We start from the raw sequence: 13188 nt of genomic DNA on the forward strand, positions 1-13188 counted from the left end.
CTCCGCGGGCAGCGGCCACACCGCGGGAGGACGGGGTCCTCGCCGCAGACGGCCTCCGCCGGCAGCCCCTGACCGACAGGCTGCTGCCCCCTGCTGGCAGAGCGGGGCGGGGCCGGCGGCGGGGAGGACAGCGTCCTCGCCTCTCCGCCTCGGGGAAGGCCTGGCTCGCGGAGACGGGGTCCCTGCACCGCAGGCGGCGTGCGTGGCCGCCAGACTCTGCCCCGCACTTGGTGAGTCTGTGGGGACAGTGGCGCGCTCTGGCAGGGACTCGGGAAGGCACCAGGCCCGGCGCCAGAGTCCGTGCCACGCACAGCACAGCCAGGAGCGGCTGCATGGAGTTCGGCCAGCCCCAGGGAGGGATGGGCGCCTTCTCCTCCACACACCGGCCCCCTTGGCCGCTGGATCCGAGGGGAGGCCAGGGCAGGGCTGGCATCCCTGCCCCTGCTCGTGCCCACGCGCGCTCCCGGCAGGACAGCATTCGTGCGGAGAACACCGCTGCGGGTACGCACCGTGCCGGTCTCTCCCACGGACATGCGTGCCTGCGCCGGGGAAGACTGCCCGCAGGCCCACGAGCGCCCCTTTTCTGCGGAGGTCAGCAGGCAGCTCAGACATCACGAGAGCGGCCGACTGTAGCACCAGCTCAGTCTCGTCTGATTTACCGCATTTCTCATTGGTAACACGCAACGTTCAACCACTGCTCTTCCGGGGATACCAGACAGACGTCAGGTCAAACAGGGCCGGGACCAGAGGCTAAATGCTTGCCCGACTGCGCACGTGGCAGGATGCGGACGGCTCCAAAGGCCCGGCCAGCGCTTCTAAAAACTCACAGGGGATGCGTTTGGTCACCACGAGGTAACAGACTACATTTTCCTGCCTTCAGCAAAAATTTGGGCAAAATATATGAAACTATAGTTGTCATGCCAAACTACAGGCAGTGTGGGAGTTTCCACCCCACACAGGGAGAGGAAAACCAGCGCCCAAGGAAGCCAGGTGGCCCGGCTGGCAGGAGAGCAGGGGCTGCCTGGAGAAGGCGTGGGGTCGCCAGAGGGAGTCCCCTTGAGTCTCCGCACATGCGCACGAGGAGGCAGCTGCCCCTGAGGCAAGAAAAGTCACACCGGGACTGGAATAGTTCTAGTTCCCACCAATCACAGAGGAAAAATCTTAAAACACACAGAGCACCAGAGACTAATTAGAACAGTATTGCTTCAGTACTTGGGCAAAATTATAAAAGATATGCAGGGGTCACCCAGCAATACCTAAAAGCAAAACAAGATCAGCCAGGCACAGGGGCACACCTCTGACCTCAGGAAGGCTGACACAGGACGACAGCAAGTTTGAGCCCAGCCTGGGCAATGTACCAACTTAGTAAGACCCTGTCTCAAAAAAAAAAAAAAAAAAAAAAAAAAAAAAAAAAGACATAGTTCAAGGCCAGCCTCCCGAACTACATGGTGAGACCCTGTATCCCACAAAAAAATTATGGCAAAGATTGAAGTTTCTAAAATTCTTGTGTGAAATTCACAAATGTTACCTAGAAAACTTTTAAAGAACAAAAATTTAAAGAGAATTCTGCCTTGGTTACTTTTCTCTTGTTGCTGAGACGAAATACCTGATGCCCATAATTAAGGAAGAAAAGGTTTATTTAGCTCAGTTTGTGGAGGTTTCAGTCCATACTCAGCTGGTTCTCATGCAAGGTGGCACATGGCAGAGGACAACTGTTCATGTAGGCAAACACAGCAAAAGCAGCAAGAGCAAAAGGGAGGAGTGGAAAGAGCAAGCATCTTTGCTTCCCTTACATTGTATGCAGGCTTCCCGCCCCAGGGAGGGTGTAGCACTCACACCCATAATCCCAGTGTTGGACCATGGATCAATCACAGACTCTAGAGGCCGCCCCATGACTGCTTTGGGGGGACACCCAGACACAAATCGTAACAATATTTCGTTATGTTCCACTGTTATGGGCATTCCAAAAATGGATCACCAGGCATTTAAGGGTTAAAAAGGGCTGGGGAAATAGCTCAATGTGAAGGCCCTGGGTTCAATTCCCAGTATCCTCCTCCTTCAAATCGTATGATTCCCAGGTAAAAACCACATCCTGTAACACCTTAAAACATACACACACACCAAAGCATCCAAGAACCGTGAGGTTACTTGTGTTTACTTTCTTTTGCCATACCTGAAAAATATCAACTCAGGAGGCTGAGGCAGGAGGACTGAACACAGAAAGACTATCTCAAAATAAAAAGGGTTGGGATGTAGGAGAGCAATCTATAAACCCACAGAGAGCTCTCAATTACAAAGGAAAGACAGTGAGTGCACAGCGCAGGCGCCTGGCCGAGGAGCTCTTACGGGGTGGGAGCGGGGGTGATGCTGCACATATCTGCAGAGGGGTACTGAGGAGGACACAGGGCTTCTGGGAACTCTCAGCAGGAAATGGGGAGCAAGCACCAGGCAGGCCCCAATTCAAAGGCCTTCTACCAAATAACAAAACAGCATCCCATCAAGTATAAAGGTCATGAAACTCAAGAAAATGCTCAGGAACCTTCTCAGCCTGAGGGGGAAGCGGAAACACTCTCCGGGTGCAGTGAGGGCACCGAGCGGGACTCTGGAGCAGAAGAGCAGCGGGGCCTGGGAGACTGAAGAGATCTCTAGTTAGGAGTGCGGCGCCGATGCCGCTCCTTGGTTTCCTGATACTGGACCGCGGTTCTGTGACTCTGGGGAGCAGCGTGAGGGGCATACCTACAGGCTCTCTGCAGCTTCTTTAAAGGCCCAAGTGGTCAACAGATACAAACTGCCTGCCATTTCCCCACTTCCTAACCTGTATCAAGACTGCGTGCGCACAGGAGGGGAGACCTTTAAGCCTGAAGCATGAATGGTGCTGGAAGCCTTTCACAGTGGAGCTGTGGCCTTTGCACGTCCGTGCTGTGTTCTGTATGCACGTCTGTGTGCATGCATGTGCTAACACCATGAGAGTCTGTGGGCACAGTCTCCCTGCATATTATCAGACGCAGGAAATGCCTCCTACTCACTCAGCATCTCCCTGGAGATGACCTCCTGTTCCCTGGCATCCCTTTGCTCTGTGATGCCCACAGAGCCTGAGTGTGAGTCAAGCCTGCCTCATCAGCCTTTTCCTGGGATCTTACTGTACTTATAAGGAAAGCAAACTTGTGCCCTAGGACTGTGAATTCTAAGAACTGCATGATTACACAGCTAGAACTGCTGGTGGCCTTCTTGTGGAGAGACGGATGCTATGCCTGAATTCATGTCCGGAGTTTTCAATTATGTGCACTCATTTTCAGTTTTTTTGTGCTCTGACAACTTTGAGTTATATTTCTAACATTTGTAATGAAGTGTTCCCTGCCTTCCACACTGACCTATACCCTACCTTACTCTTAGAAATACTGAGGCAAGTTACATTCATAGAACAGAAGCAAAAATAAGAAAGAATACAGTAAAACAAGACTATTACAATAAAGCAAAGAGGAAATGACTACCCCAAAAGATGCACCACACAGCCCGACGACAATCCTGGTGCCGGCAGCAAACCCTGGCTGCACACTTGTGACCAGTACGATGGCAGATGCTGTGCTCTGTCCCTGTGAGGGCAGGTACTTCTCATTTCCATTTTACAGACCAGGCTACCAAAGCACAGAGAAACTGCTCCTTGCCCAAGACTATCACAGCGAACGAAGTTAGAGTAGGAATCTGAAACCAAAAGCCACTTTAGAGCCTGCATTCTTAAGTAATGTACTATTAATCAATTACACGTCTGGCTTTCAGCTTTCTGGAAGCAAAAGCATAATATATGTTAATATCCATGATATAAATAACAGACACTGATCTATCAACCCTTTTCCTGGGATCTTATCAAGTGTGTATCAAGGATCTGCACTGGAAAGGCCCAAAGGTCAGTGGTGGAAGCTGGAAAGTCTGTGCCAGTGGGATGAAGGATCTACACCAGCAGGCTAAGGGACCTGCACTGGAGCCAGGAAGCGACGCTCAATGTAAGGACCAGCTCCCCCGAAGAGAACTCAGCAACAATGAGGACCTGCAATCCTCCAAAGATGAGAACAGCCAAGTTCCTATCAGGAAAGCCAGCACAAGCTTCTCCAGGAGAATCAACAATGCACCACTTTCCCCTCCAGCTCGGCTTTTGTGCCGTGGGCAACAATCCTCAGGTGGGCCTTCTGCACGAAGCACCGCGTTCAGTTCAGCTGGGTGTTCCACGCTGACCATTAGCTGATCCACCAGTAAGGTTCACATATATTTGATAATAAGTAATAATGGTCAGTAGTGAAAATCTAGTACTTAAAGCCAATATATAAAAATACTGACTGAAAAAAATATTGGCTGAGAACTACCACTTTAAAAAGAAACTACCTGTTATACTGAGCATCTCAGTCACACATATTTCTTCAGAAATTAAGACTGACACCAGGCAGAGCCCATCTGGAACTCTGTCTCATTTTAAAAAAATATTCATTTTTCTTGATGATGTACAACATTCCAGATTTCTGGTTATCTGTAAACACAATTATCAATGTACCCTAGGTGATACAGCTTAGTGTTCTTTGGTGTTCTAGCACTATGGTGTGAAAGAAAAGTGATTTTGAGCAGGAATGTGAGTACATTAAAATTACCTGAAATTTTGCTTGTGAAGATATTTGGAAACTTGGACAATTTGACCAGTCTTTAAAAATTCTACAAGAATTTTATATAATATCACATTAAGAGCATAAAATAAACATTGCTTTTTCAATTGCAGTTCTAAAAGATTAACGCACAATAACTCAAGTTGTCTACATCTGACTTGAGAAGTGTAAAGGTAGCTATCCATTTACAGGCAGTAGTTGGAAGCCCTCTCATTTGTAGAGGTTGCTGGATCCTTTCGTTCTTGGGAAAGAACTTTATTATTTTGAAAAACTTGAAATTTATAGTTTCAAATTATCTTTTCCATATTTTCCCACAATCAAATGTAGTAATTTTGTCTCTTATGTTTTCTATTGTTTTAGCTTCTTTTTTATACTTTTTTTGATGCAGGATCTTTGTACTTCAGGCCAGCCTCGAACTCACTATGTAGCCCAGGGTGGCCTCGAACCCGTGGTGATCATCCTGCCTCAGCCCCCCAAGTTCTGGGATTACAGGCGTGTGCCACCAGTGTTTTACTGCATGTTTATGATACACAATAATTACACTCGCCTTGGGGAACTGGTATACACCTGAAACCATTTTTACTACCCCTTCCCCTCCTCTCCCATCTCCCGTCCTCAGATCCCCTTCCTGTCTCCACAAAGCCTCTTTCCCAGATCTTTTGCTCTCTACAGCTTGGGTTTCTCATAGAAGAGAAGCCATGCGACCTTTAGCCTTTGTGTCTGATTTACCTCACTAAGCATTGTGGTATCAAGATGCATCCATTTTCCTGGAAATTACTCAACTTTAGCCTGCAGTGATTTACAATGACCCGTTAGATTCTCCTTCACCAAGGGGCACTTCTCACGACTTCCAATACTGGCTTTCCACAGGCAGTTACGTGATCTACTGGTTCTGACACCCATAAAGCCTCACACTTCTGACTTACACTTTCCTCTCCTCTTCCCTCTCTTGTCTTTGTCCCTCACAGTCAAACCTCTCCTCCCACTCCTGTCGAGCATAAAAATACCATCAACATTTATTTTTTTGTCATCTCATTTTATTTTACTCCCCTTTGCCTTTTTCTTGTTTCTCAGCCTATTCTTCACCACTACTATTCCTTCATCTTACTGGATTGTTCAAAGAGTTTTGAACTCTTAAAACAAGCTTTCAATGAGGACTGACACGTGACTCCTTCTCTGGATACTGTTAGTACTGACACTAGCTCTGCCCTCAGAGGGCAGCGCTGAGGACTAACCCCGAGCCTAGAGCATGCACACTGCATGGCCCCCCAGCCCCGGGCACCGGGGAGAAGCCGCTTACTGAAGAGAGGTCTACTCCAGCCACACAGCTTTCACTACAACTCATCTACAGATGGCAACACACGAAGTGTGAGAAAAAAAGGTGACAAGACTCCCCCAAATTCTAAACTCCCCCAAAGCTGGTTTTACAGGCACTGAAGTGGATCAATTTCTAAAGAATTTAAGAAATAGCTAAACTAACTGAAGAGACCAAAGAGCTGTACTGAAGGAATTACTATAATGGTCAATGAATTTAGAGGTCTTTATTTTTCCACTCACTGTGAAGAACAATGTTGCAGGATACAGCACTCTGGCTTTGCAAGTATTTCCCTTTAGAGCTGGAAAAACTTACTCTAAGCTCTCCTGGCCTTTAAGATTTGTGTCGAGAAACTGACTGTTATTCTGATATGTCTGCCTTTGTAAGATGTTTGATGTTTTCTCTAACAGCTTTTAGTATTTTCTCTTTGTTCTGAATTTCCAGGATTTTGACCATGATGTGTACAGAAGTTCTTTTGTGGTCATGTTTATCTGGGGTTCTAAATGTCTCCTTTACCTGGGTATCCATTTTACTCCCTAGATTTGGAACATTTCCTGAAATTTCAGTGAGTGAATTTGTATACCATTGAATTTTTACTCTAATTCCTATTCAATACAGCACTCAAAACTTTAGCCAGAATGACCAGGAAAGAAATATAAAATGGACAAGAATAGGAAAGGGAGACATGGCAATTCCTCAAAAAACTAAAAATTGAAATTGTATTAGACAAGATAGGGCACGCTCAGCATGGTGTGGTTGTGGAGGTGAAATTCCACTGCACTGAGCCGTACCTCTTTCTGGGCATATTCCCAAAAGAGTTAAAGACGTTACACAGTGCTTACTGCTACATGTATAATCATGTTTACAGCCAGCAACTCACAATGGCTGAGCTTCGGAAACAGCCTAAATGACTATAGCAGACTATAATGTCATGTGAAATAAGTTAATACAAAGTTAAATACTGCATGGTTTCTCTCATGAGAAATTCAACATATAAATTAATCAAAGAGTAAAATAAAGGAGAAACTGTGGGAAACAAGGAGGCAAGCTTTTTGAAGGAGATGGGAAAGTCAGTCAGAGGCATGGTTGGGGGAACAGGGGAGTAAAGGGCCTCACAATGATTAAGAAAAAGTATGTATTATCATATATCAATTTTCTAAAACAAATGGAACTATCACATATCACAAACACAGTAGCTTTAAAAATACCACTGCACTTGCAGAAAGTATTTTATTTATAGTGAAACTAAAGAGTAACTGCCTTTATTATGTATCAGTATACCAAACATAAATGGTGAACTGGTAGCTTTTTTCACCTTTTAGATAGAGATAACGATGACATTCATCATAGGAAATCTGTACGTGATATATCTTACTGCTTCTTTTTCCTTCTCCTCCCCTCCCTTCAACCCCTGTTGCCCTCATTTACAAAAGCTGTTTTGCTTTTTTCCTTTTTTTCTTTCTTGTCCCTTCATCCCTTTCCCCCTCCCCCCTTCCTGGTCCCCCTTCCCATTTCCCAGCATCTAGTATACATTTCAGCTCTTCTTTAACTTTTGGTTTCTCACACTGGCATTTACGCATGTCTGTCCAATTTGTTTCACTTAAGAGTATGATCTCAAGGTGCATCCATTTAGCTAAACCCTTACCTTTCCTCATGGCAGGGTAGTATTCAGTTGTATGAAGATCCCACATCCTCTTTATCCATTCATTGGTTGATGGGCATTTGGGCTGTTTCCAAGATTTAGCTATTACAAACTATGCCACTATAAACATAGGTGTGCATATATTGCTGTGATATATGCTCTTAATTCTTTCAGGAAGATACAAGAAGGGGAAATGGCTGAGTCAAACAGAACCTCGAGTTTTAGTGTTTTGAGGAATCTTCCCATTAGTTTCCACAGTAGTTGCACCAGTCTACACTCCCACCAACAGTGGAGAAGGGTTCCTTTTTCCCCCACAGCTCTGCCAGCATTTGTAATTGGTTGATTTCTTGATAATAGCCTTCTTTCTGGTGCGAGATGGACTCTCAGTGTTGTTCTTTTTTTTTTGGTACCGAGCATCGAACTCAGGACCTTGTGTTTGCCAGGCAGGCGCTTGTGCCGCTGAGCTACATCCCCGGCCCCTCAGTGTTGTTCTAAACGGGTAATTTTTAATCAAAGGACACCAAAGTAAAGATTGTGGCCTAAACACTTTGAAACACTTGGAAAATGAAAATCATCCTTAAATATTAATCTTCCTATTAATAAAAATATAACTTTCAACAGTAAGTTTGTTACTTTAAAAAAGTAAGCAATTAAAGTTTATACTCTTATTTTGCTATTACACAGGGCATCAAATTAGTCTTTGAAAGTTGTTTAAATTTACACTCTGACCTAATACAACAGAATTTATCACAAAAGAAATGCAAGTAATATGGTGATAATTTAAATTTCAGTACAGTCTTTCACCAAACTACCCACAAGCTGATTCGCCATTCCCTGTAAGAACACATCTGACTGTTTTATACTAAAGTCGTAAAGCATAAAAATGCATTAAATGTATCACAGCAATAATTTTGTTTATTTGCTTTATGTGGCACTGGAAATTTAACCAATGGCCCTTGCACTGAGCTCGATCTCCAGCTCTTTTTTATTTTCTGAGACAGGGTCTCACTAAGTTGCTAAATTGCCTGGGCTGGACTCCAACTTTCTATCTTTTTGTCTCAGCTCCCAAGTACTGGCATTATAAGCACGTGTCACCACACCCAGCCAATTTACATATCTATAGTGCTTAAAAATATAAATGTTCTAAAATGTATGTCTATAGATTTAATTTAGTTTATTTGCCTGTTATCCTATGGTCCAATGTAAGGCTATTAAATAAAAACTGGAACAGAGCTGTGAATTTCAGATTAGGTATGGAAACCATTTAATGAACTGTGAAACCATAACAACAAACCTCCTGGCCAATATATTTTTAAAAATTTACTTAACAAAGAATTTTTTTAAATAGACATGACAAATTTTTTTTCTAGTTCAAAATATGCAGCTTGAAGTCCTTAAACAAATTTGAAATAAAGTTTATAAACCCATTAAATTGTACTGTAATTTTTATGTAGAGATTTTATTATATACATGTGTTGCTAGATTTTAGGAGAGCTATAAAGCGGAATAATTAACAGTAAGTCCTCCTATAGAATCTACTTAATTATATCAATCTTGCTTTACCACAACTTCTTCTTATGTGCTGCAGAACATTTTCCGGAGATGGACACTCATTCTTTCCAAGGAAACTTTATAGGGTCAAGAACAGAAGGCAGAAATTGACGTTAAAATGTGTTCATTATGGCAAACCCAACAGTCCAGAAAAGTATAGTTATCTATCAGTATAATATTGAACCAGCTATTTTTATGCCTCATTTGGAATATATATGACTATCATATGTACTCATTCACCATCAAACTCTATTCCTTGATTATATCGCTGATCTCCATTAACAGATTAGTAACACAAATACATCACTAGACATTATATACACAGACTTTTCAAGCTTTAACAGAAAAAACAGGATTTGATATAGTGTTTTAAACAGAAAATCACTTGAAGATAGCTGTTAAATCTACTTCCCCCACTGTGAAGTACCTCAGCCACTCTAGCAGAAGTATATACTCCATAATTTTCTAGCCTACTGCTCTGCTTTGTAGCATTTGTCTCTATGTTAAACTGTTGTTTTTACTTCTCTTCTCTCGCTCCTTGTGGGTAGGAATCTGATCCTACAGCTGAGTTCTGAGTTACCTTGGTGGGTAGTGCTATGTGGGGGTGAGGAGAGGGGCACACAGGATGCGTCGCTCAGCTTGGTGTGCAGACCTGTGCACAGGCACATGGAAAGGTGGAGTTGCACATTCAGCAGCGATTTATCGCAAGGATGCCTTTTCAAATGATCCTAAGCGCAGAGTGGGTTATAAAGAGTAGCAAATCTAACAAAATGGTTTCAGAGTATCAAGAATGGAGAAGGCCTATAACTGATTATTTGGGAGATTACTGACGGTAGGAGCAGGCTGGTAGTTGAGTTACTCACTAAGAAAGTAAACATAAAGCAGTGTACTTAAACTTCTGGCTAAAAGGGTGCAGAGAGGAAAAAGAGGTAGGAAATGGTACTCAGTGGTCACCCCTGGAAGCTAGCTGTGTGCAACGCCATTAGGTTGTCACTGTCCCTGTTTTCAGGGTATAAAACCAAAATAGGCATCTTTAAAATATAAAATCATAACTCTGTGTTACTCTCAATTCACAAGTAATAATACAGAATATTTAAATTCAAGTTTGATTTTCTACCCCTATCTTTTCTCTTTTCTTGTTCTTGAGACTTTGGCTTCTAACGTTAATTATCCATTCTTTTCTTGTTTTTTTTTTTTTTGTCTTTGCGAGATAGGGTCTCGCTATGTAGTTCAGGGTGGCTTTAAGCTCACTTTGTAGCCCATGCTGCTCTCAAACTCGCAACGATCCTCCTGCCTCAGCCTCCCGAATGCTGGAATTATACAGGCATGTGCCACCAAGCCCAACTTAATACCATTATCCTTTCTCTAAGTTTCAAAATATTACTATTAGACAACTAAATATAGTTTATGATCTTATAGCTCATCACCCAAGGTATAGTTAAAATGCTATATAAATGTAAATGAAATAGCTCATGTAGTTATGTAACCAATTTAATGTACATAATATTTCATTTTAGTTTTCTTTTTAAAGATTTCTTTCCTTTAAAATTTTATATTTGCACATACAAAGGATTTAACTTCCAAAACCAAAATTAAATCTATTATATCCAGGGACATTTGCTTTCTATTACTATCTCTTTTCTTCCCATACTCTTTTGTGTTAGTTTTGCAGTTTTTATTGATACTTGTTTACAGTACATACTTACATTTGTTTGGGGGCTGGCTATCTGTCTGCCTGCCTGCCTGTCTTTCAAAGGTCTGCCTTATTTTAGTCCTTTACAGTCTGGTGTCTCATGAGAGAAACCATGCCATGTTTAACTTTCTGTGTCTGCCAATTCCCGTAACATAATGGCCTCAAAATCGATCCACCATCCTACAAATGACCTGACTCAAAGCTTCTTTACGGCTGAGTAGATTTCTCCTGTGCTCTTTCCTCACGTTTTCTCCATCTCTCTACTGATGGGCACCAAGGTTGTGTCCAGAGCTGAGATTCGCTTTCCACAGGCGTTGTACTAGTTTGTGTTCCCACACTCAAAGGTTCCTTTTCCCCAAATCCTGCCAGCATTTGTTTTCTGCACTGATTTTAGCCATTCTGACTGCAGTAAGATGGAATCTCAGTTGTTTTCATTTGTACTTCCCTTATGTCTAAAGATGATGAACATCATTTCATGTACTTATTACTAGCCATTTGTACTTCTTTTGAGAAGTGTTGATTCAGTGTATTTGCCCACTTCTTGAAAGGAGTGTGATTTTTGGTGGTTGTTTGTTTAATCTAGCTATTAGTCCTCTAACAGAAGAGTAGCTGGCAAAAATTTCCCCCATTTTGTGGGTTGTTTCCTTTGCTGTGCAGTAACTTTTTAACTTGATGTACTCCCCTCGGTGATTCTTGGTGTTGTTTATTGTGCTACTGGAGTTCTACTCAGAAAACCCTTGTGCATACCTGACGCTCCAAGTGTTTCCATTTTGCTGTCTTGCAGCAGTCTCTGAGTTTCAGGCTTTGTATCTAGGCCTTTGATTCATGTAGAATTTGCTTTAGTACAAGGTGAGAGGTTTGGTCTAATTCCATTCTGCATGTGGATAAACAGTGCCATTTGTTCAAGAGGCTGTCTTTTCTCCAACATATGTTTTTGGCTCCTTTGTCAAAACTCAGATGACTAAAAGTGCCTGGGGCTGTTTGTTCGTCTTGAATTCTATTTCATTGGCCTGCATGTCTATTTTTGTGCCAGTAGTATGCTATTTTTGTTACTATAGCTTCATGGTTTTATAACTTGAAATCTGGAATTCTGATGCTTCTTGCTTTGTTCCTTTTGCTCAGGATTTCTTAGGCTATTCTGGGTTTCTTCTGGTTCAATATAAGTTTTAAGGTATTTTCTAGATGAAAGGTATTTCAAGGTACTTTCTAGTAAAACTTTTTTTGGTGTTTAAATAGAGATTGCATTAAATCTATAATTGGTTTTTGTGATAGGGTCATTTTAACAATATTCTATCTACCCAGGAATAGGGAGTGTCTTTCCTTTCCTTTCCTTTTTTTGTTTGGTTTTGAGATAGGGTCTCATTTTGTAGTTCAGACTGGCTTTGAACTCACTGTGTAGCCCAGGCTGGCTTCAAACTCACAGTGACCTTTCTGTCTCAGCCTCCTAAGGGCTGAGAGTATAGGTGTGTGCCACCACACCCAGCTTCCACTTCCTAACATCTTCTTCAATCTCTTCAGCGTTCTATAGGTTTTTTTTTTTAAATAAGTCTTTTACTTATGGATTAGGTTGGTTCCTAGATATTTAAATTGTTTGAATTCTTTTTTTTTCATAGTACTAAGTACTCATAGGTTATTATATTAGCAATATGCAAACAGTGATAACCATGATTTAATGAGACTTTTTTTTTTCTTTTTGCAATAATGGGGAATGAGCCCAGGACCTTCACACTGAATTACATCCACAGCCCCCCCCCCTTTTCTTCCTTTGGTTTTTTTTTTTTTTTTTCCCATGCCAGGAATCAAACTCACAACCTCGTGGTTGCCAGCCAGGTGCTGTGCCGCTGAGCTAAATCCCCAGCCCCCCTTTTTTCTTTCTTTTGAAAAATTTGAGACAGAATCTTGTCAATGGTTGGGGAGAGGACACTGACTGGTTGTGGGGTCCTAGTGTGATGGGAGGCTGGACAGAAAAAGCTACAAGAAATGGCTTTTGCCTCAGATGGCTCACTTGAGAGGTTAGTAAGAATTGCCTCCTCAGTATTCTATAGCCATGACAAGGAGGAGGCCAAGAAGAGAAAACAAAGAGACCAAGAAAAAGCAGCTGCTTTTGCTGCAGCACTAAGAGAAACAGACCCCAAGTCTGATTCTCAGGGCCCTAAGAAGAACTCGACGACTACATTCATCTGCTACTGCTGTTAAAAGCCAGGCCACCTCAAGAGGAACTGCCCTAAGAAGCCCCCTGGGCCATGCCCTGAATACAAAAGTGACCACTGGGAGATTGGTCTGCCCTCTGAAGCAGAGGCCCCAGAACTCAGACGCATCCTAGCGGTTAGTCCAACAG

At 42.9% G+C, this 13188-nt stretch overlaps 1 protein-coding gene across 3 annotated transcripts in view; it reads right to left on the reverse strand.

Moving 5' to 3' along the window:
* Nucleotides 1-8850: 8850 nt before the first annotated feature.
* Rbm44 (RNA binding motif protein 44) overlaps nucleotides 8851-13188 on the reverse strand; it is a 46593-nt gene continuing 42255 nt past the window's right edge. For all 3 annotated transcript variants that reach the window (XM_013508022.1, XM_005411204.2, XM_005411205.2), the window contains one exon: nucleotides 8851-9234. The gene's annotated coding sequence lies outside the window, so the exon portion shown is untranslated. The remainder of the gene's footprint in view (nucleotides 9235-13188) is intronic.

This window comes from Chinchilla lanigera, unplaced genomic scaffold (genome assembly GCF_000276665.1).
Source record: "Chinchilla lanigera isolate Chin_1 unplaced genomic scaffold, ChiLan1.0 scaffold00141, whole genome shotgun sequence".
Taxonomy (NCBI): Eukaryota; Metazoa; Chordata; class Mammalia; order Rodentia; family Chinchillidae; genus Chinchilla; species Chinchilla lanigera.